Here is a 22,642-nt window from a genome sequence, read left to right as displayed (position 1 = left end):
AACCTTCGACATTCTTATCAAAGAAAGCAGATATGGAGATGGAAGAAATTATACGAGGAATGCGAGATCTTCAAATCAAATTGGCAAGACTTGAAGAGAATACTTCTATAAATAATTCGAAGAATGTTTCAAAACAAGGATATGTACAAAGATGCATTTGGTGTGATGATGCTTCACACACTAGAAAAGATTGCAATGAATTTAATAATATGATACGGCAGGGAATTATTTGCTGGAAAGATGGGAAGATAGCATTGAAAGATAGGGAGGATCTTCTTCAAACCAATTTTGGCAAGGGAGGAATGAGAGCATTGGTTCAAGATTACTTAAAAGAGCATGAAACAGTAGCACGAGAAAGTGCAAGTTATGGTGCTAGAGTAGATGATGAAATTGGTGGAAGTATGGAAACTAGTGAGTTTTGGGCTTCTGCCGTTTCTACAATGCAAGAAGGGAAATTACCTCGAGAAGCGTTATTGAGAACTGCAGCTACAATACAAGGTAGAACAGGTTGGGAGGATCCTGTTGAGTCTCTTTCAGTTCATGCATATATTGCTAAGAGCCAACATGAAGCTTTGATGGAAGAAAAGAGACAAGGAAATTTTGATGATACTAGAGAAGGAAATTCTTCTAAGAGGCAAACTCGAGGAGACAAGGCTCGGGAGGCAGCTTCACAAGAATTGCCTGTAAAAGATACCTCAGCATCATTGGCAGAAAAAACAAAGGAGACAAAAGATAAAGGCAAATCAATTGCTTATAAGCTACTTTCTGACATTGAAGCAGCAATAAATTTGAAAGGGGTGATGAAAGAACGTAAATTAAATGCTAAGGTGGAATTCACATTGAAAGAAGTCTTGGGAATTGCAAAGATGGAGTTTCATGATGTTATCATTGACAGCATTAAGCGAAAGAGGCAATTAATGAGTGAAACTGGAATGAGTCATGCTATTGATGCAAGAATATGTAGAGATGAAGAAGAGGTTGATATTGGTTACAAGCAACCAACAAATGAAAAGAATGGGTATATTCAGCGAGTACGTTTCGAAGATTCTAGTGACAAGGAAATGGGAACTTTGAGCCATTATACTCGAAAGCATTGGGCAAGGGCAACTACTGAGGTATTGGTGAAGGTAGGAGATATAGAAGAACCAATAGTTGCTTTGGTCGACCATGGTTCTGAAATAAATCTCATGTCTAAAGATCTTTATAAGAAGCAAAAATGGCCAATTGATATGGAACATGGATGGGCAATACGAGCAGCTAATAACACACGAGGCGAATTATATGGAGCTTGTCCAGATGTCAAATTTCGGATTGGGGATGTTGCGACGGAGCAACATTTCTTCGTTCAAGATACAACGTCTTATTCGTTGATTTTAGGACAACCTTATATCATGGCAACACGGATGGAAACAAAAGTACTTGACAATGGTTCTGCTTATGCAAGGATACGGAGCGAAAATGGGAGGAAAGCATTACAATTTCTAACAGTACCTCCTAACCATGAACGAAATCGAGATAGGTTGAGGGAGAAACCATTGCCAAAGATTGTTGAAGGATTTAAGGATTTTGGAGAGGTACCACTGTAAAGCGAGATTATGGAGGTACAAAAAGAGGAGGTACTCTCGCGAGATGAAGGTGCCTTTGATGCGAGTTTTATTGGTATATTGGAGAATAGAAATATTATGTATAAGAAAGTTGATAATTTTAAAAGAAAAAAATAAAAAAGATTATATGATATTGAAGGACAATTACGCAAGTTAGGTTCATTGCAAGATGATGAGAGGATTTTAGGTGTTTATGAAGAAAATGGACTGGAAGATTCATTGGAATTGATTACATCTATTGGATTAGGGGATAATGATAAGATTGTTGAGATTCATTCAAGAAAGGTTTATACCATTCTTGAATCTTTTCAAGCACCAGAAGTCACTGTAGAGACGAGAAATAAAACGGTAGATAAGAAGATAAAGTCTGTTGCCAGACCATTACCAGAAGATTCTAAAGAACAAATAGAAGAGGCATCAAAAGAAGCAAGTTTAAGAGATCCAATGAGTATTGGACACCAGTTTACTAGAGAGACTTTTGAAGAATTGAAGATTGGTTCTGATGGTTCTTTATTGCCGGAGGAAATTACTTGCTTCAAAAAGATGTTGGCTAAACAAGGTAGATCGTTTGCCTTCGAATCTCATGAAATTGGGTGTGTGGATCCAAATATTATAACACCTATGGTTATCTTCACTGTACCGCATGTACCTTGGAATCTAAGACCGATTCCAGTACCAAGGACACATTTACCTAAATTGGTGGAACTATTGAAAGAAAAGATAAAGATGAAAATATTAGAACCTTCATTTGCGCCGTATTCTAGTCGATGGTTTACGGTACCTAAGAAGAATGGGTCACTGCGGTTTATTCAAGATATGCAGCCGGTGAATGCTGTAACTGTCAGGAATGCAGGAATTGGACCTATTGTGGATGAATTTACTGAGGCGTTTGCTGGAAGGGCAATCTATTCAATGAGTGATTTGTATTCAGGTTATGATCAATTTTAACTTGTCGAAGGAAGTAGAGCTATGACAACGATGAGGACACCGCTTGGATTGGTTAGAATGTGCACTCTTCCTCAAGGCGCGACCAACTCAGTTGCACATATGATGAATGGGATGAATAAGGTATTGAGAGATTTTATTCCGAAAAAGACTATGCCTTTTCTGAATGATGTTCCTATAAAAGGGTATAGAGAAGGAGACAAGGATGAAACTTTAGATACGAGGGGGTGTCGCAGATATGCTGTTGATCATATACAAGATTGTGAAAAGATTTTAACTCGGCTTGGAGAAGTTCATCTTACATTATCGGGTATGAAGTCCGTATTTGGAGTACGAGAGGTTGTAATTGTTGGACATTTATGCGGATCTTACGGAAGAAAACGAGATCCGACTAAAGTTGATACAATTGGAAGGATGAAAGAGGATTGTGGTTCTTTAACAGAGGTTCGCAGGTTTTTGGGTGCATGTGTATTTTATCGAATCTGGATCCCTCATTTTGCTCACATAGCGGATCCATTATATGAACTGTTACGCAAGGGTTACCGATTTGAATGGGAAGAAAGGCATATTCAGGCAATGCAAAGATTGAAGAAATTATTGATGTCACCTCCAATATTGAGGAAGGTTGATTATAAGTGCAATAGACCAGTGATTCTTACTGTAGACGCTAGTCCAATTGCCGTTGGATGGGCGGTGTGTCAAGATGATTCGAATGGGAGTAGATTTGCAGTTTGATTTGGGGCTAAAGTTTTAAGTATTTGCCAACGTGCATATTCGCAAGTCAAAAGAGAACTTTGGGGAGTTGTTTCGGCTATGAAAGCTGAAAAGGACTATTTGATTGGGGCAGTAGTAGTAATTGAAACAGATTGCTTGCCATTGCTTGGAATGATTATTAACTGTTCAATGCCAGATATTGCAATGTTGAGCTGGATTGCTTATATTAAGTCACTAAATCTAGAATTTAAGCATATCACTGGAAAAGACAATTTAGTAGCAGACATGCTATCTCGAGCAAGATACGAGAGGGAGGACGAAATGATTGAAGACATTGATGATGTCGGATTGAAATTCTATTCAATATCAAATCTCAACAGGGAAGACAAGCTATTTCTTGAAGAATCTTATGAAGGAGAATTATTGAATATTGGTCATTACTTGAATACCTTGACTAAACAGGGGAATTGGTCTACAGAAAAATACAAATAAATAAGAAAAAAAAGCATATGGATTTTTACTTCGAGATGGATTCTTATGGAAGAGACCGAAGAAAGGAATTGGGATGCCACAACGAGTGATAGGCAAAAAGGAAGAAAAACTAAAATTATTAAAAGAGTTTCATGATAGTTTATGGGCAGGGCATAGAGGAATCTGGGCTACTTTTGCTAAACTTAAGGAACGATATTGGTGGAAGAATATGTATCGAGATGTGCTCTCATTTGTAGAGTCATGTGAAATCTGTCAATCGTATTCTAATATCTGGCATCGAGATGGTCTTCAGCCTACGTATCCTCTGGCTATTCATTTTAAATGGGTTGTTGATTTGGTTATTATGCCAGTTGGGTTATGGCAGACGAGATATTTGGTTTTAGCTCGTGAAGATTTATCAAATCAAGTAGAAGGAAGAGCATTGAGGACAAAATCTACAGAGGGGATTTGTAGGTTTTTGCTTGAAGATGTCATTTGCCGTTACGGGTGCGTAGGAAAAATCACTACAGATTGTGGAGAATTAAATGCACAAGAAGCTCGTAAGTTCTTTGAAAAATGTGGAGTTAAACTATCACTGATTACTGCTTATAATCCAAAAGGGAATGCGAAAAGCGAACGCGGTCACCCATCGATTGTGAAAGCATTGGTTAAAGCTTGTAATGGGAAGGTTAAAGAGTGGCCACAGCTTTTGTCATTTGCTTTATGGGCTGATCGAAGAACACATAGTTCAGTGACAGGATATATGCCAGTAGAACTTATGACAGGTCAAAAACCAATTATGCCGATTGAAAAAAGGTACTTACTTGGAGTATGCTACCATGGGAAGATGGATTGACAAGAGAAGAACTTCTGGCTATTAGAATTCGACAATTGGAGCAAAGAACGGAAGATGTCCAGATAGCATTGGAAAGGTTAAAAAGAGCAAGGTTACAAAACAAGGCGCGATTCGATAAGCAACATCGATTGAGACCAAAAGCAATCGAGGAAGGTGACTGGGTACTTGTTTATGACAATAGTCTGGATAATCAACATAGTACTTTGCAGAAATTTTCAAAACGTTGGTTTGGACCATATGTTGTAACAACTGTTCATAATAATTCGACTTACTCATTACGGGAGTTAGATGGTACAAAATTGAAAATACCAATTGCAGGGAAGCGAGTAAAAATATTTAAACGAAGACACGCAGAGATGAATATGGAAGACCTTAATGAAGGTATAGAGATTCCGCAGCAAGAAGATGAAAGTGATATGGATAATGAATGTGACGAAGACAAACTGGACAAAGACGTAGGGGATATAATCTGAATCAAACAGCAATTGGGTAAATTGGTGCATACCGGAGGATGCACAGGTTCAGAGGGGGTGGATGTCGTGTTGTAACACGAGTATACAGTGAAAATAAAAAGAAAGGGGAATTTTATTAATATTCAGTTACCTCGAATATTGGGAGCATCAACCAACTCCAGTACAAATACTGAGTGGTCAGGTTCAGTCACTCCGTTACAGTCAGCGGAGGCATACTGAAATGCTCCATTCGATTCTAATAACGGGAGTCAGCAAGAAGAGAAGGACCAATTCACACGACGGGTTCGAGGAGCCAATTGGATCCAATTTCGATAATCCAATCTGGGTCCTCTTATCCAATATGAGACCTGAATTGGCCGGTCAACCCAATGCAGTCTAATTACGGGAAATCCAGGTCTTACTATGGGTCTTAGCCAATCTGACGCGAGGACCAATTTGACCCAATTATGGGAACATCTAGGTTACTACGGGCATCTTTCCCAATATAGGACCTGAATTGGTCGGGCGACTCAATGTGGTCCCGATTACGGAGTTCGGTTCTGTTTCAGGCTGTCCTGTTCTCTGTGCCGTTTCAGGGAACGTTGTTTTCGATAAATGGATTTCTTAAAGGTAAAAACGGAAGAGAAAGCTTGACGGCGAGAGCCAATTTCGGATCCAAGCTTGAGGTGGGAGCCAATTCCGGATCTAAGACGGAAGATTGAAGAAATTCAGAGGATAAGGTTAGGGGGGAATCGGGGGGGGAGCGAGTTTTCAAAGCTTTTGCAAGGTTACCAGTTCGGTTTCATTGGAGGTTTTTTGAAGATCAAGGGAATTAGAGAGAGGAGCTTCATGCTTCGGGTCGGGGAAGGAAAGACATAGAATTTGGATTTTTCTTCTTCGTAGAGTTTTAGGAAGACTGAGGCAATCGCTGCTGAAGTCAGTATTGTAATGGTGAATCGGGATTTTTAAATGAAGTGGGTTTGAATACTCTTGATTGTTTTGTAAAATCGAGTTACGTCTGTGATAAAAAGATTAAAGTGGTGTCTATAGGATTGAGTATGCAGAGTGAATGAAATTTATTGGGTTAATCTAATAGGACAGTCAGTGGATACAAAATCGTAAGTACAAAGGGGTATTGAAGATTAACAGTTTGGGTTGTTCGGGGTTCTCTGTAACGTTTGGAGACCTATCGGCTAGGGCAAAAAAGAAAAAAAAAAAGACTTCGACAAGCGGTCGAAGAGCATCCGTATAGATTTACGGTACATTGTTGCAGTCGTTTATATTCCAGCAGTCAAAAAATGATAGACTGCTTGACTATCGGCGAATCTCCATACTACCTTCTACAGCCAGATGCCCGGCACGTTCTCGAGCAGGAAAACACGTAATACGACACCGGTTTCATATCTTGAATAAACCGTAGTGACCAATTCTTCTTAGGTACTATAAACCATCGACTAGAATACGGCGCAAATGAAGGTTCCAATATTTTCATCTTTATCTTTTCTTTTAATAGTTCCACCAATTTAGGTAAATGTGCCCTCGATACTAGAATCGGTCTTAGATTCCAAGGTACATGCGGTACAGTGAAGATAACCATAGGTGTTATAATATTTGGATCCACACACCCAATTTCATGAGATTCGAAGGCAAACGATATACCTTGTTTAGCCAACATCTTTTTGAAGCAAGTAATTTCCTCCGGCAATAAAGAACCATCAGAACCAATCTTCAATTCTTCAAAAGTCTCTCTAGTAAACTGGTGTCCAATACTCATTGGATCTCTTAAACTTGCTTCTTTTGATGCCTCTTCTATTTGTTCTTTAGAATCTTCTGGTAATGGTCTGGCAACAGACTTTATCTTCTTATCTACCGTTTTATTTCTCGTCTCTACAGTGACTTCTGGTGCTTGAAAAGATTCAAGAATGGTATAAACCTTTCTTGAATGAATCTCAACAATCTTATCATTATCCCCTAATCCAATAGATGTAATCAATTCCAATGAATCTTCCAGTCCATTTTCTTCATAAACACCTAAAATCCTCTCATCATCTTGCAATGAACCTAACTTGCGTAATTATCCTTCAATATCATATAATCTTTTTTATTTTTTTCTTTTAAAATTATCAACTTTCTTATACATAATATTTCCATTCTCCAATATACCAATAAAACTCGCATCAAAGGCACCTTCATCTCGCGAGAGTACCTCCTCTTTTTGTACCTCCATAATCTCGCTTTACAGTGGTACCTCTCCAAAATCCTTAAATCCTTCAACAATCTTTGGCAATGGTTTCTCCCTCAACCTATCTCGATTTCGTTCATGGTTAGGAGGTACTGTTAGAAATTGTACAGCTTTCCTTCCATCTTCGCTCCGTACCCTTGCATAAGCAGAACCATCGTCAAGTACTTTTGTTTCTATCCGTGTTGCCGTGATATAAGGTTGTCCTAAAATCAACGGATAAGCTTTGTATCTTGAACAAAGAAATGTTGCTCCATCGCAACATCCCCAATCCGAAATTTGACATCTGGACAAGCTCCATATAATTCGCCCCGTGTGTTATTAGCTGCTCGAATTGCCCATCTATGTTCCATATCAATTGGCCATTTTTGCTTCTTATAAAGATCTTTAGACATGAGATTTATTTCAAAACCATGGTCGACTAAAGCAACGATTGGTTCTTTTGTATCTCCTACTTTCACCAATACCTCAGTAGTTGCCCTTGCCCAATGCTTTCGAGTATAATGGCTCAAAGTTCTCATTTCCTTGTTATTAGAATCTTCGAAACGTACTTCTTGATTATACCCATTCTTTTCATTTGTTGGTAGCTTGTATCCAATATCAACCTCTTCTTCATCTTTATATATTCTTGCATCAATAGCATGAATCGTTCCAGTTTCACTCATTAATTGCCTCTTTCGCTTAATGTTGTCAATGATCACATTATGAAACTCTTTCTTTGCAATTCCCAAGACTTTTTTCAATGTGAATTCCACCTTAGCGTTTAATTTACGTTCTTCCAACACTCCTTTCAAATTTGTTGCTGCTTCAATGTGAGAAAGTAGCTTATAAGCAATTGATTTGCCTTTATCTTTTGTCTCCTTTGTTTTTTCTCCCAATGATGCTAAGGTATCTTTTACAGGCAATTCTTGTGAAGCTGCCTCTCGAGCCTTGTCTCCTCGAGTTTGCCTCTTAGAAGAATTTCCTTCTCTAGTATCATCAAAATTTCCTTGTCTCTTTTCTTCCATCAAAGCTTCATGTTGGCTCTTAGCAATATATGCATGAACTGAAAGAGACTCAACAGGATCCTTCCAACCTGTTCAACCTCGTATTGTAGCTGCAGTTCTCAATAACGCTTCTCGAGGTAATTTCCCTTCTTGCATTGTAGAAACGGCAGAAGCCCAAAACTCACTAGTTTCCATACTTCCACCAATTTCATCATCTACTCTAGCACCATAACTTGCACTTTCTCGTATTGCTGTTTCATGCTCGTTTAAGTAATCTTGAACCAATGCTCTCATTCCTCCCTTGCCAAAATTGGTTTGAAGAAGATCCTCCCTATCTTTCAATGCTATCTTCCCATCTTTCCAGCAAATAATTCCCTGCCGTATCATATTATTAAATTCATTGCAATCTTTTCTAGTGTGTGAAGCATCATCACACCAAATGCATCTTTGTACATATCCTTGTTTTGAAACATTCTTCGAATTATTTATAGAAGTATTCTCTTCAAGTCTTGCCAATTTGATTTGAAGATCTCGCATTCCTCGTATAATTTCTTCCATCTCCATATCTGCTTTCTTTGATAAGAATGTCGAAGGTTGAATTGTAGGCATTGTTGGTGGTATTGTATGTACTGGAGCTTTGGGTGCTTGTACTGATTTTTGAATATTGCTCCTATCCTTCCTCCTTTCTTTTTTTGTAAGCAACTCCACCGCATCTTCAACGTTCTTCCACTTCGTTGTCAATCCTTCATCTTCTTCTTTGTCTTCAAGAAGGGGTTCTAATTTCTCTTGCGATTCTCCATCAGCAGCTTGAAGAAATAGATCAACTTTGTTCGGCTCCAATGTCAATTTTTCTACCTTCGACAATTGAGAGTACTGCCTCACAAATTCCCTTAGTAGCTCTGTTGCTTGCAAATTCTTATTAGGCCATTCAATCCATTTCAGAAACAGCCTCTTAGTAACGCGATCAGCATCTTCCACGAAATATTCGTCTTTCAATGCATGTGAAAAATCCTCCCATGAATTCCCACAACGATCCGTAATCGATGTAATGTGGTCTCTTATCTCCGGTATCGTGGCAAGTTCAAATAATTCAACCATTTTCTTCTCAGAAATCCGATTTAATTCCATTTCATGAACATAACATCTTAAATACCTTGAAATATTCCTTCCATCAAATTGATCAATTTTATTGACCACTGCTTGCAATGCTTTGGTTGTCAAAGCTTTCTTTCGATCATTGCTTTGTTGTTGCTGCATTGATAATGAGAAGGCTTTAAACATACTAGAAATAGACGGATCCATGTGCATACCTTGTCCTTTAGAAGAACCCTACCAGAAATTCCTCCCAAAAATCCTTCAAAATTTTTATTCTCGTTTTCCATAAAATAAAGATAAAATCAACCGAAATCCAATACCTTCCACTGTAAGCTTTCACGTCGGGTTCACCACTTATGTTGTATTACGTGCTTTTCTGCTCGAGAATGCGCCGGGCGTCTGTCAAGGACAAGAACTCGATGAAAAAATAGTTCAGACAAGTAAGCCTTCACCCAAAGAAAAGTAACAAAATATGAATAATAAGTATGTATATTGAAAAGAGAAACTAGAATGGCTATTGCCAAAAGACAAGAAAACTAGAGACCCTTGAAACTAGACTAGAAGGAAGCAAGGAGTTGACAAGAATGAAGAAGCCTTCATTCTTATCTCTATATATACTATCTAACTAGGAGCTACGTGGCGACGTTCTATAGGACCTCCAATATGTGTTGACTTTGTAGGACACATGCCTTGACTTACAAGGCAAGTTTTTCTACATGTGGGCCACATAGTTAGCTTGATCTTCAAGCTAACAACATGTGTGGCACATGGCCAACTTGTTGACCACGTTTCTAATCCAAAAAGTCAATTAAAGACACCTATGAAGTCAAAGCAGCATCTAGGAAGTTTCTAGGAAGCTTCTATATTAAATATTATAGAATTAACTTACTTTTATCTACTTTTACTTACTTCTACATATTTTTATATGTAATTATTAGCTTACATGATTATGGCCGTGACATTACTCCCCCTTCTAGAGACGAGTTCCACGAAGAGCGGTCATCATATGTTGAGGAAATCTATGATGCGACGAATTGTATTCGCCACATACTCTGATCTCTGTTCTCTTCGAAGATGATTTATAGGGCCTCTCAACCATCGGTAGTGTCCCATACCAGGGCGGGAAGACCACCCAGTTATTTGATCATTGTTGAGGCCTTCGTAACTTCCTTCAAATAGAATATTTGGAACACCATTAGGAGTTGTTCCTACCTCTAGGAAAATCACCAAACATCGGGAGTCCCTTCCCAAATCGTGATACCAAATGCGTTGTATTTCACCATCTATTCGAGGAAGAATATGTCATTTTTGAAGATGTTCATCTCGATTGCGTCGTCTTGAAGGTTGTGACAATCGTAATGTCTCGTCCGGCAGGTCAATAAACAAAGGTTCTTGAGTTGAATCCGCTGGTTGTTGGCTCTCCATCTAATTAGCGTCACAAATGCAAAGAAGTTACAAACAAGGATAGAATATTGAATGTTATCTTGCCTCAATCTTGTCTCTTTTATAAGAGAGATTTTCATCTTGGTTTTGATGGATGTCGTTGATAAAAAACTTTGACTTTAGTTGATGCATTTGCTAGATTCCTAGATGGCTCCCAAGTGCGTTCACTAATATCATATCCGCGCCAATGAACAAGATATTCCAGCTTATTTCAACGCCGCCTTGAGTCTAATATCTCTTCCACCTCAAATTCTTCATTATTATCTACTTCTATAGGAGGCGGTGGCATTTGTCTTCTTCCTTGTATATCCACTGTCTTATATGGTTCAAGAAGAGACACGTGGAATACAGGATGGATCTTCATTGACTCCGGTAGATGTAACCGATATGCAACTGGGTTGATCTGTTCAGAAACAGAAAAGGGGCCAAGCCTACAATAGTCCAACTTGTCACAAGGTCGAGTAGTCTTGATATTGCGACGAAGTAGCCATACCTTATCACCCACATTGAGTTGTGGTTGCTCCTTACGATATAGATCTACGTTTATCTTTTGTCGTTCTTGAGCTTCCTTCAATTGCGTCTTCATTATTGCATGTAACTCTAACAACCGATTTGCCATATCTTCTACTGCAGGATTATCAACTTTTGAAAAATCAAAAGTATCAAGTCGTGGATGATAGCCATAATTGGCAAAGAAAGGTGTTTGTTGCGTGGAAGAATGTACCGTATTATCATAAGCAAACTCTGCCAATGGCAGAAGGGTTGTCCAATCATCTTGTTGGTAGTTGATAGTACACCTTAAATATTGCTCCAAGACTTGGTTTACGCGCTCTGTTTGTCCATCAGTTTGAGGATGGAAAGCCGAAGATAGCTTTATGTCCACTTTTAAAATCTTGAAAAGGATCCTCCAAAATCTTGACACAAATTGAGTTCCCCTATCCGATATGATATCTTTAGGTAATCCATGATAGCGATAGATATTATCAATGAAAAGCTTAGCTGTTTCTTCACCTGTGATAGATTTTGTACATGGCACAAAATGTGCCATCTTGGTGAAACGATCTACTATCACAAATATAGAATCATAAGATCTTGAGCTTGGAAGATCTGTGATGAAATCTATAGAAATAGAAGACCATGGTTGTTCTGGTATAGGTAATGGCTGAAGAAGTCCGTAAGGTCGATGACGAGGAATTTTTGATCTTGAACAAATATCACATGATTGTACAAAGTCTTTGACTGACTTCCACATTTGTGGCCACCAAAAATCTCTTGATATGAGTTCCAAAGTCTTATTATATCCAAAGTGCCCTGCTGCTGGAAAGTCATGACCTGCTTGAAGAACACGTAAACGTGCTTCTCCTTCTGGAACATATAGGCGTCCTTCAAAATATAATAGATTATTCTTGAATTCGAACTTAGAAGGATCAGGAGACTTGGAAGAATTATTTTCGATATCATAAACAAGAGGGTCTGAGGACATACTGGACTGGATTTGCTTGAGAAAAGTTGAATCAACAGTCAATGTTGATTTCATTGCTCGGAGATGAAATTGCTCCGATTTCAAGAGGACCGTTCTTTGTTGCTCAAAAGCTGCATCTCCTTCTTTTGGTGCAAAATAAGAACGTCTAGATAGGGCATCGGACAAACCTTGTTGTTTACCTAGCCGATAAGTGATAATGAACTCGAATCTTGACAAAGACATACTTCAACGAGCTTGACGACGATTCAACACGCATGCTGACATGAAATACTCGAAGTTCTTGTGATCTGTATACACAGTGACTGGACTAGAAGCACCTTCTAGATAATGATGCCATTCTTGAAAGGAATCCACGATCGCAAGAAGTTCTTTATCGTGGATCTCATAATTGATCTCGGCTGCTGAGAATTTTCTTGAATGAAAAGCTATCGGATGAAGTTTGTCATCTGTTTCCATTTGTAACAAATCTACACCCAAGGCAAAATCCGATGCGTCTGTTTCCTTAAAAAATGCCTTGAAAAAGTCAACACGATATAAGACTGGTGCAGAGACAAACGATGTCTTCAAGGCTTCAAATGCTGCTTCCGCTTCTTGATTCCATTGAAATTTATCTTTACTAGTCAAGCGTGTAAGTGGAGCTCCAACTCGTGAGAAATCTTTGATGAAGATCCGATAGTAATTGGCAAATCCCATGAAACATTGGACATCTCTTACCGTCCTTAGAATCTTCCAATCCATGATTATTTGGACTTTCTTAGAATCCATCATGAGACCATCATTTGAAATGATGTATCCTAAAAATTCAACTTGAGTAGTGTGAAATACACACTTTTCTATCTTGGCGTACAATCCTGCATCTCTAAGTTTTTGTAATACTTGACGAACATGTATTTCATGTTCTTTGACATTCTAAGAATAGATCAAGATATCGTCTAGATAGCAGACGACAAAATTATCTAAGAATTCACGAAATACATCATTCATGAGATATTGAAAAGCAGCTGGTGCATTCGTGAGTCCAAAGGGCATGACATTATATTCGAAATGTCCATACCTGGTTTGAAACGCAGTCTTCCATTCATCTCCTTCTTTGATCCGTACTAGATTATATGCTCCTCTTAGATCTATTTTTATATAGATCTTAGCTTGATTTAACTGGTCAAGGAGTCCTGATATCAAAGGTAATGGATACCTGTTCTTGATTGTGATCTTATTGAGTCTTCGATAATCAATACACATTCGTAAAGATCCATCTTTTTTCTTTACGAATAGAATTTGAGCTCTTGCTGGAGATTTTGAATGGCGTATGAAATTCTTCGCTAAATTCTCGTCAATATATGTCTTGAGTTCAGCCATCTCATCTTGCGATAAACTGTAAATTAGTCCAAATGGTGGCTGAGTTCCTTCCTTGAGGTCGATTGAACAATCATATGGGCGATGCTCAAGAAGAATATCTGCATTCTTTTTCTCAAAAACATCTTGATACTCCTGATATTGACTTCGAATGCCACTTGAAGTCTTTACATTTTTAGAAATAGGTGCAGCATAAATAGCAAAAGTTGATCTTTCTTTTGCTGCGTGTATAAATGCTTTTGCACCTATCAGTACGGGTTTTACTGTACTAGACTTATAATTTTTTACTTGGTTAGTAGAACTATTAATAATGCTTTGGGAAAAGTCAAGTTTATGCGAATTCCAATCTATTCGAGGATTATATTTTTCTAGCCAGGATAAACCTAAAATAACTGGATTAGATGGGGATTTAATTATGTTAAAAGCTATGTAGCTATCATGACCGTCTATTGTTACTTTTATAGGATGAGTTTCATGAGTGACATCTCCAGAAGACAAGGGACGACCATCTATGACTTTTACATGTACTGGTTTAGGTTTCTGTACAAAGGGTATTTTACGACTTTTAACAAATTGTTCATCTAAAAAACATGCTGAGGCTCTCGAATCTAATAAAGTAGAGGCTTTGTAATTCTTAGGTCCTCAATATAAGTCTATTATAAAACAAGGAGAGGGTTCTGAGGAGAGGATAGGACCTTCATTAGGAATTGTACAAGGTTCCAACTGCACAGTCCCTATTGTAGTTGGACGAATACGTTTTCCAACATGTTGTCTTCTTTGACCGTCGTACCCCTCATTTTATAGTTGCGTCGTTTCTTTGGACAATGTTGAGCAGTGTGCTTAGGTTCTCCGCAATATAAACATAATCCTTCTTGACGACGACGAATCTTTTCTTACTCAGTTAGAGGTTTAAAATGTACCGCGTCAATTTGCATGTCTTTTACTTTCGAATGTACGTTTGGCAAAGATGTTGATGTTGCCATTGAGTAATAACGTTGAGGTTCCCGTGAATGATTCTCAGATCGAAATTCAAAAAGTCGATTATCACATTTTACCGCAAAATCGATTGCTTGACTCAAAGTTTGAGGATCAGGTAAGTTGAGCATCAATTTCTTTACTTCGTATTGCAATCCATAAAGAAATTGACTAATGAGTGCAGCATCATCCCACTTGATGTCAATTGCAAGTTGTCAAAATTGAGAAGCATACACTGTTACTGAGCGATTTTCTTGTCACAGAATTCGGATCTTATTTGTTGCAATACGAGTTGCATCGTGTTCACCATACATAGATCAAAACTTCACCAAAAAAGCTTCCAAATTGTCCAATATTAGATTTCGTTGTTCAAGAAAAGACGAAAATCATGATAATGCAGAACCAGAAAGTAGAGTGCCAATAAACCTGACTTGTGATCCTGGAGTTGAATAGCTTTGCGGTTGAAGTTCAATTGCCAATTGTACTTGATTGATGAACCCTCAAAACTTTGATCTCGTACCATCAAATTTCTCAGGTAAGGCAATTCTTGGTTCTCTAGTGCTTATAAAGTGTTGTACAATTGGAGAAGGAATGTGATTTGTTGTAGATGTTGAAGCAGCTCCGATCATCTCTATATCCCCACTTTCTGCTATTCTTGTTCTTTCATGTGTTCGTGAATTGAGTTGATGCATCGCAAGCATTAACTCCCTCATTTGCTCTTGCATTTTTGCCATTGCACTCTTCATTTCAACAAGCTCTGCCATAATGACACTAAAAAAAATTTGTTTGATACTGCTCAAGACAAAAGAAAAGAAAGACTTGATAACAAAGAAGATACTAAGAACAATATCAGTTTAGAAGTGGGTAATCCGCAAACTTCTAATACGCTTATGTCTTGTCAAGAGCAAGGGGTAATCCGCTCTTACTCAAGAAAAACAAAGCTCTGATATTGTAAGTACACTCTTGTCAATCTGTCAAGGACAAGAACTCGATGAAAAAACAGTTCAGACAATTAAGCCTTCACTCAAAGAAAAGTAACAAAATATGAATAATAAGTATGTATATTGAAAAGAGAAACTAGAATGGCTATTGCCAAAAGACAAGAAAACTAGAGACCCTTGAAACTAGACTAGAAGGAAGAAAGGAGTTGACAAGAGTGAAGAAGCCTTCACTCTTGTCTCTATATATACTATCTAACTAGGGGCTACGTGGCGATGTTCTATAGGACCTCCAATATGTGTTGACTTTGTAGGACACATGCCTTGACTTACAAGGCAAGTTTTTCTACGTGTGGGCCACATAGCTAGCTTGATCTTCAAGCTGACAACATGTGTGGCACATGGCCAACTTGTTGACCACGTTTTTAATCCAAAAAGTCAATTAAAGACACCTATGAAGTCAAAGCAGCGTCTAGGAAGTTTCTAGGAAGCTTCTATATTAAATATTATAGAATTAACTTACTTTTATCTACTTTTACTTACTTCTACATATTTCTATATGTAATTATTAGCTTACATGATTATGGCCGTGACAGCGTCTGGCTGTAGAAGGTAGTATGGAGATTTGTCAATAATCAAGCAGTCTATCTGTTTTTGACTGCTGGAATATAAACGACTGCAAGAATACATCGTAAATCTATACGGATGCCCTTTGACTGCTTGTCGAAGTCCTTTTTGCCCTAGCCAGTAGGTCTCTAGACGTTACAGAGAACCCCGAACAACCCAATCTGCTAATCTCCGATACCGCTTTGTACTTACGATCTTGTATCCACTGACTATTTTTTTAGATTAACCCAATAAATTTCATTCAGTCCGCATACTCAATCCTATAGACACATTTTTAATTCTTCAATCAGAGACGTAACTCGATTTCACAAAACAGTCAAGAGTAATCAAACCCACTTCATTAAAAAATCCCGATTCACCATTATAACACTGACTTCAGCAACGATTGCCTCAGTCTTCCCAAATCTCTATGAAGAAGAAAAATCCAATTCTTCGTCTTTTCTTCCCCGACCCGAAGCATGAAGCTCCTCTCCAATCCCCTTGATCTTCAAAAACCTCCAATGAAACCAAACTAGTAACCTTGAAAAAACTTGAAGCTAGCTCTTCGATCTAAAAACCTCCCCTCCCTGATCTCATTCTTCCCCTAACCTTATCCTCTGAATTTCTTCAATCTTCCATCTTGGATCCGGAATTGGCTCCCATCGTCAGAGCTTAGATCCGAAATTGGCTCCCACCGTCAGAGCTTTCTCCTCCATTTTTACCTTTAAGAGATCCATTTATCTAAAACAACCTTCCTTGAAACGGCACAGAGAATAGGACAGCCTGAAACAGAATCAAAACCCCATACTCGGATCCACATTGAGTCGCCCGACCAATTCAGGTCTCATATTGAATAAGATGCCCGTAGTAACCTGGATGTTCCCATAATTAGACTGCATTGGGTTGCCCGACCAATGCAGGTCTCATATTGGGTAAGATTGGTCCTTTGCGTCAGACTGGCTGAGGCCCATAGTAAGACCTAGATTTTCTCGTAACTAGATTGTATTGGGTTGCCAGACCAATGGAGGTCTTATATTGGGTAAGATGCCCGTAGTAACCTGGATTTTCCCATAATTAGACTACATTGGGTTGCCCGACCAATACAGGTCTCATATTGGGTAAGATGCCCGTAGTAACCTGGATGTTCCCGTAATTAGACTGCATTGGGTTGCCCGACCAATGCAGGTCTCATATTGGGTAAGATTGGTCCTTCGCGTCAGACTGGCTGAGGCCCGTAGTAAGACCTGGATTTTTCCGTAACTAGACTGCATTGGGTTGCCCGACCAATGCAGGTCTCATATTGGGTAAGATTGGTCCTTCGCATCAGACTGGCTGAGGCCCGTAGTAAGACCTGGATTTTTCCGTAACTAGACTGCATTGGGTTGCCCGACCAATGGAGGTCTCATATTGGGTAAGAGGACCCGGATTGGATTCTTGAAATTGGATCCAATTGGCTCTTCGAATCAGCTCACCTGTCGTGTGAATTGGTCCTTTCTCTTCCTGCTGACTCACATTATTGGAATCGAATGGAGCATTTCAGTATGCCCCGGTTGATTGTAACGGGGTGACTGAACCTGGCCACTCAGTATTTGCACTGGAGTTGGTCGTTGCTCCCAATATTCGAGGTAACTGAACATTAATAAAAGTCCCCTTTCTTTATATTTTCACGGTATACTCGTGTTACAACACGATACCGTTCAAAAAATGGAGTATTGATTTTGTCGGTCCCATTGCACCAGCGTCAAAACCTGGCCAGAAGTAATATATTTTAGTCGTCACAGACTATGTAACAAAATTAGTAGAGGCTATTGCTACCCACCATGATAATACTAATACAGTGGCTATTTTTCATATGAGAATATTATAAATCGATTTAGGTGTCCGAAAGAATTGATTAGTGATCACGACACCCAGTTCCTAAATGCTACCATAGCTACCTTGACGAACAAATATCTGATTAAGTATCGGAAAACCACTCCATATCATCCTTGTGCTAATGGGTAAATGGAAAAGACCAATGGAATTTTGTGCAAGGTCTTGACTAAGATAATTTTGGGGGTAGGTACAGATTGGGAGACCAAACTCTTTGTGGCTTGGTGGGCATATCATACCGCATATAAAGTAACTACTATTTCTATTCCGTTTCAACTAGTTTACGGTCAAGAGGTAATTTTATCCATCGAGTTGGAGGTTCAAAGTTTATGGATTACCTTGGATGAACAACTCAGTGACAAAGAGTCATTACATTCTTGGTTGGAAAAACTAGAAGAATTGGATGAAGTACGAGCTACAACTCTTTTCTACATGGAAACAATTCAAAAACGGAAGAAGAGTTATTATAATAGTAAATTGTATCCGAAGATTTTTATGCCCAACAATTTGGTATTACTGTATGATAGCCGGTTTAATCATTTTCTGTGAAAATTTCCAGTTTGTTGGCATGAGTCGTATCAGGTGATTAAAGGTTTTTCCAATGGATCTGTTCAATTGGAGGATTTCATAGGCCATCGCTTCAGTATCCACATTAATAGGAACTGATTACAGTTATATAATACATAAAATCTGGGACGCGTTTTTATTTTTTTAGAGGAGTGACTTCGAATGGTCACAAGGTAGACCTAAGTATGGTATGAGTGCGTTAGGATATAGAAGCGCTGAAAAGATAGTAATTATTAATGTGTCAGATAGGACGGAGGTGAGAAATGGACAGTATGGATAACATGTTGTCATGATCATCAGTAGTAAGAGAATAAGAGTGGGGCACCAGTTAGAGGTCATTTTGTATTATCGTTCTTGGTTGTTTTCTGAGTTTGCTATTTCTTGTGTTTCTTATGTTTTTTAGTGTAGTAGTTCCAGTTAAGAGTTTGAAAGAGGGAGCATCATGGCAATTGAAAGTACAAAGCGAGCTACAAACAAAGAAGACAAAGGTCAAAATGTGAGAGCTAGACGTGCATCAAAACCACCTTCTGTGATAATCATTAGCAATATGGAACTAATGAAGTTGGATATCTGCTGGATGCCAAAAAGAATAAAAGACTTTTGGAATGCGTAATTTTTCCAGTTTTTGCACCTGTCAGATTGCTTACCATCAATTTATGTGTCATTAGTGGAGGAATATATAGCGAACTACGACCGGGAAGATGGATTGAGTGTGGTTCAAGGATGAATTATCGGGATTGATGGAACAATCCTAGAAAAGGTGTTGTGTCTTTTCATTGGAGAAATTATGATAGGAGCTGATGATTCAAGCGACTTCAGTCCAGGAAGATATTTCAAGGGAGGTATGTCGACCTTTGAGAGGAGTCAAGGTTGGCAGACTGTTGAAGCAATTTCACCAGAACTTGTGAAATGATTTCGTTTTGTAGTGAGGCGGTTAGGATTGTACCGACATCCCACATATATGTCCAAATGATTATTGTATGCAGCGGTAGGGGCACTAGAAGGGATGGTATTCAACTGGGTAGCATACGTAGCCACTCGTATTCATGCGAAGATAGGAGCCAAGTGGAAATTAGAGAAATTCACTTATTTACTTTATTCCAATTATGTGTATGCTTTGATTGCGTACACATTGTGTCAAACAACGCCTGTAGAAGAAAGTCCTATATTAGTGCCAGTGCCTCCACAAATAGAACAAAATTTGTTGATACAAAATATCAATACAGTGGATGTAATACACAAAATTGGGGAGTCAAGTCGTATAGTGGCACAAGGAGTCGTTCCAATTATTGAATCAGAATGGGTTCCAATTCATTTAGTGATGGAAGAGGAGAATGAAACTCCAATTTTGATGGATATTAATCAATTGGCATTTCCACAAGGTCAATTGCCTAAAGGCATACCTCTTAAGAATAATTTATTGAAGCACATTTCACAAATACATTATATAGTGCGAACATTGGATGTAGAGGGCAGTAGCAAACGAGATTTAGAGGACAGAATGAAGGTGATATCAAAACAAAACCGAAGAATTGAAGAACAAGAATGGGTGATAAAAGAAATTGGAGAATCCAAGCTAGTATTGGAGCGGAAATGGGTTCATCAATATGAGTCTTGGACGAAAGAAAAAGAATACATCTTACGGATTCTAGAAGGAAAATGAGACAAATTGATCTAGAATTGTAAGATATGGGATTTGGAACGGAAGAAACTCAAATGCCAGTTGCAGGCGGAAAGAAACAAGGCAGAGTTATTGACGAAAGAGAAAGAAGCATTGAGTGACCAATCTAGATGTGAAACGGAGGAGTTGAAGTCCAAAATCGAAGTTTTACGAGGTAAAGTGATAAAATTGATGGAAGAATTAACAGTGAGAAGCCAGTCACAAGTGTCAATTGAAGATGTTCTAGAATGGATGAGTCAGCAGCAGCATCAGTTGGAACTCCGTGATGCCCAGATCTTGAAATTGGAGGCTCAAGTCCATGAATTGGGTGAATATAATGAAGATCTATCAAATCAAATGAGGAAGGAGTCGATGGACGGATTAGAGGAAGAAGAAGAGTTGAATTTAGAACTAGATTTGGTGGAACCTATATTAGATAATGCAGCAAATGATTAATTAAGTGGGCTAGAAGAATTAGTAATTTTGTAGAGTTTTGTTAAGTAGTTTTTAGATATGAATCAATTGTGTGTTTGTGAGGATGCTGCATAGATAAGAGTGGGGCTATGTAGAATAGATATTTGTTTGTTTTTATAAGATATTGGTAAAATATATTAATAGTCTATAGAATAGTCAGTTTAGAAGGACGGATGATTGATTCAGTTATTAAAAATGATTATTATAGGATTACAGTTAGAATCTGGAAATCAGTAGCAATTATATGGGAGTTGTAGAAGTTTGTTGGAAGGCCTGACTGTGATAGTCATGAATCGGGATTAAGCTTGGTGCTTCTTCTTTGTTTTTTTTTTTGTTTTGTTTTCTTTGTTGTTGAAGAGTAATGGATCATTTTTGAATACTAAGAAGTGAGTGTGTGGAATAAATCAGAGATTGATTTATGAATTATTGATTATGTAATTGGAGTACTTAGTAATTGAATTATATGAGAAGTTATTGGAAGATTGATTATGGATGGAAGATTATGATTGTTGTTTATTAAGAGTTGTGTGTGTGTGTTTTGACAAAAGAAGTCTATGATTACAAGAATTTTGTGAATTTAGATTGGTTGGAGTTAAGTTTGTTATTTCTGATGTTGGATGGAATTTATTGAGTTTTGAACGGTCTTTTGAGAGTGTGGGGTTGCACATTGTGGTTATCAATTGATGAAGGAGTATTATTAATGGGAGGAAGCATTGTAGTATTTTTTAGTATTTTAGTGGTTCAAAATATAGTTAATTGTGTGACCTTAATAAGTGAAATTCATGCGCTTAGTCTTTCACTATATTCAAATTTTCCTATACAGATTTATTCTAGAAGGAATTATAGAATAAGTAAAATGATAATCACAGTGTTCGAGTATTTATCAACTATGTTAGTTATTATCAACAATTTATCTATATATTTGCAGTTATATGCCTTCCCTTGACAAATCTCTTGAAGAAACCACCAACCAATGGGATCAGTCCATTTTGGACAAAGGAATGTATAATTACATTCGAAACATTGAAACAGAAATTGGTTTCAACACCAATGTTGGTGGCACCTTATTGGACATAACCATTCCATGTTTATGTGGATGCATCTAATGCCATAATTGGTTCTGTGCTAAGCTAGAAAGATGATGGAGGTTTTCATCATCCTATTTATTATGCAAGTCGTGAATTCGTAGCAACTGAAAGAAATTATACAACAACCAAAAGAGAAGCATTGAGAATAATTTATTCTGTCCAAAAGTTTTGACATTATCTTCTTGGTTATAAATTTTTTTTCCATGTCGACCATGATCCTTTAAAATATATGATTAATAAGCCTCAATTGAGTGGTCATATTGCACAATGGATTCTATTCTTGCAGAAATTTAATTTTATTATTCAGATAAAATTAAAAAAATCACATTCTAATGCGGACCATTTATCTTAGTTATACAATATATTGGGTAATGAACCCATTAATGATGGACTGCTCGATGCGAAACTGTTTGCGATAGATGTAATTACTCCAAAGTATAGTGAAATAATTCAATACTTGACATTTCAAACCTTTCCATCTAATTTCATTGAAAAGCTTAAACGTCGCTTAATATTAAAATGTGCACTTTATACAATGATTGGTGAAGCTTTATATAAACAAGGCAAGGATGGAGTTTTGCGACGGTGTATTTATCAAATTAAAGTGCATACTATATTGGAAGGTTGTCACTTGGATAGTTATGGTGGATATTTTGCCAGGGGCAGCACGGCTCGTAAAGCTTTGTAGGCTAGTTATTGATGGCCAACACTATTTGCAGATGTCCACCAATTCGTCCATCATTGTGACCCATGTCAGAGAACGGGTCGACCTACTGGAACTTCAGCAATGCCATTGGTACCAATTTTGGCTCAAGCGCCTT

The sequence above is a fragment of the Physcomitrium patens genome, chromosome 23 (genome assembly GCF_059467195.1).
Source record: "Physcomitrium patens ecotype Gransden chromosome 23, ASM5946719v1, whole genome shotgun sequence".
NCBI lineage: Eukaryota > Viridiplantae > Streptophyta > Bryopsida > Funariales > Funariaceae > Physcomitrium > Physcomitrium patens.
The sequence above is the reverse complement of the archived record's forward strand: the minus strand, read 5'-3'. Positions refer to the sequence as shown.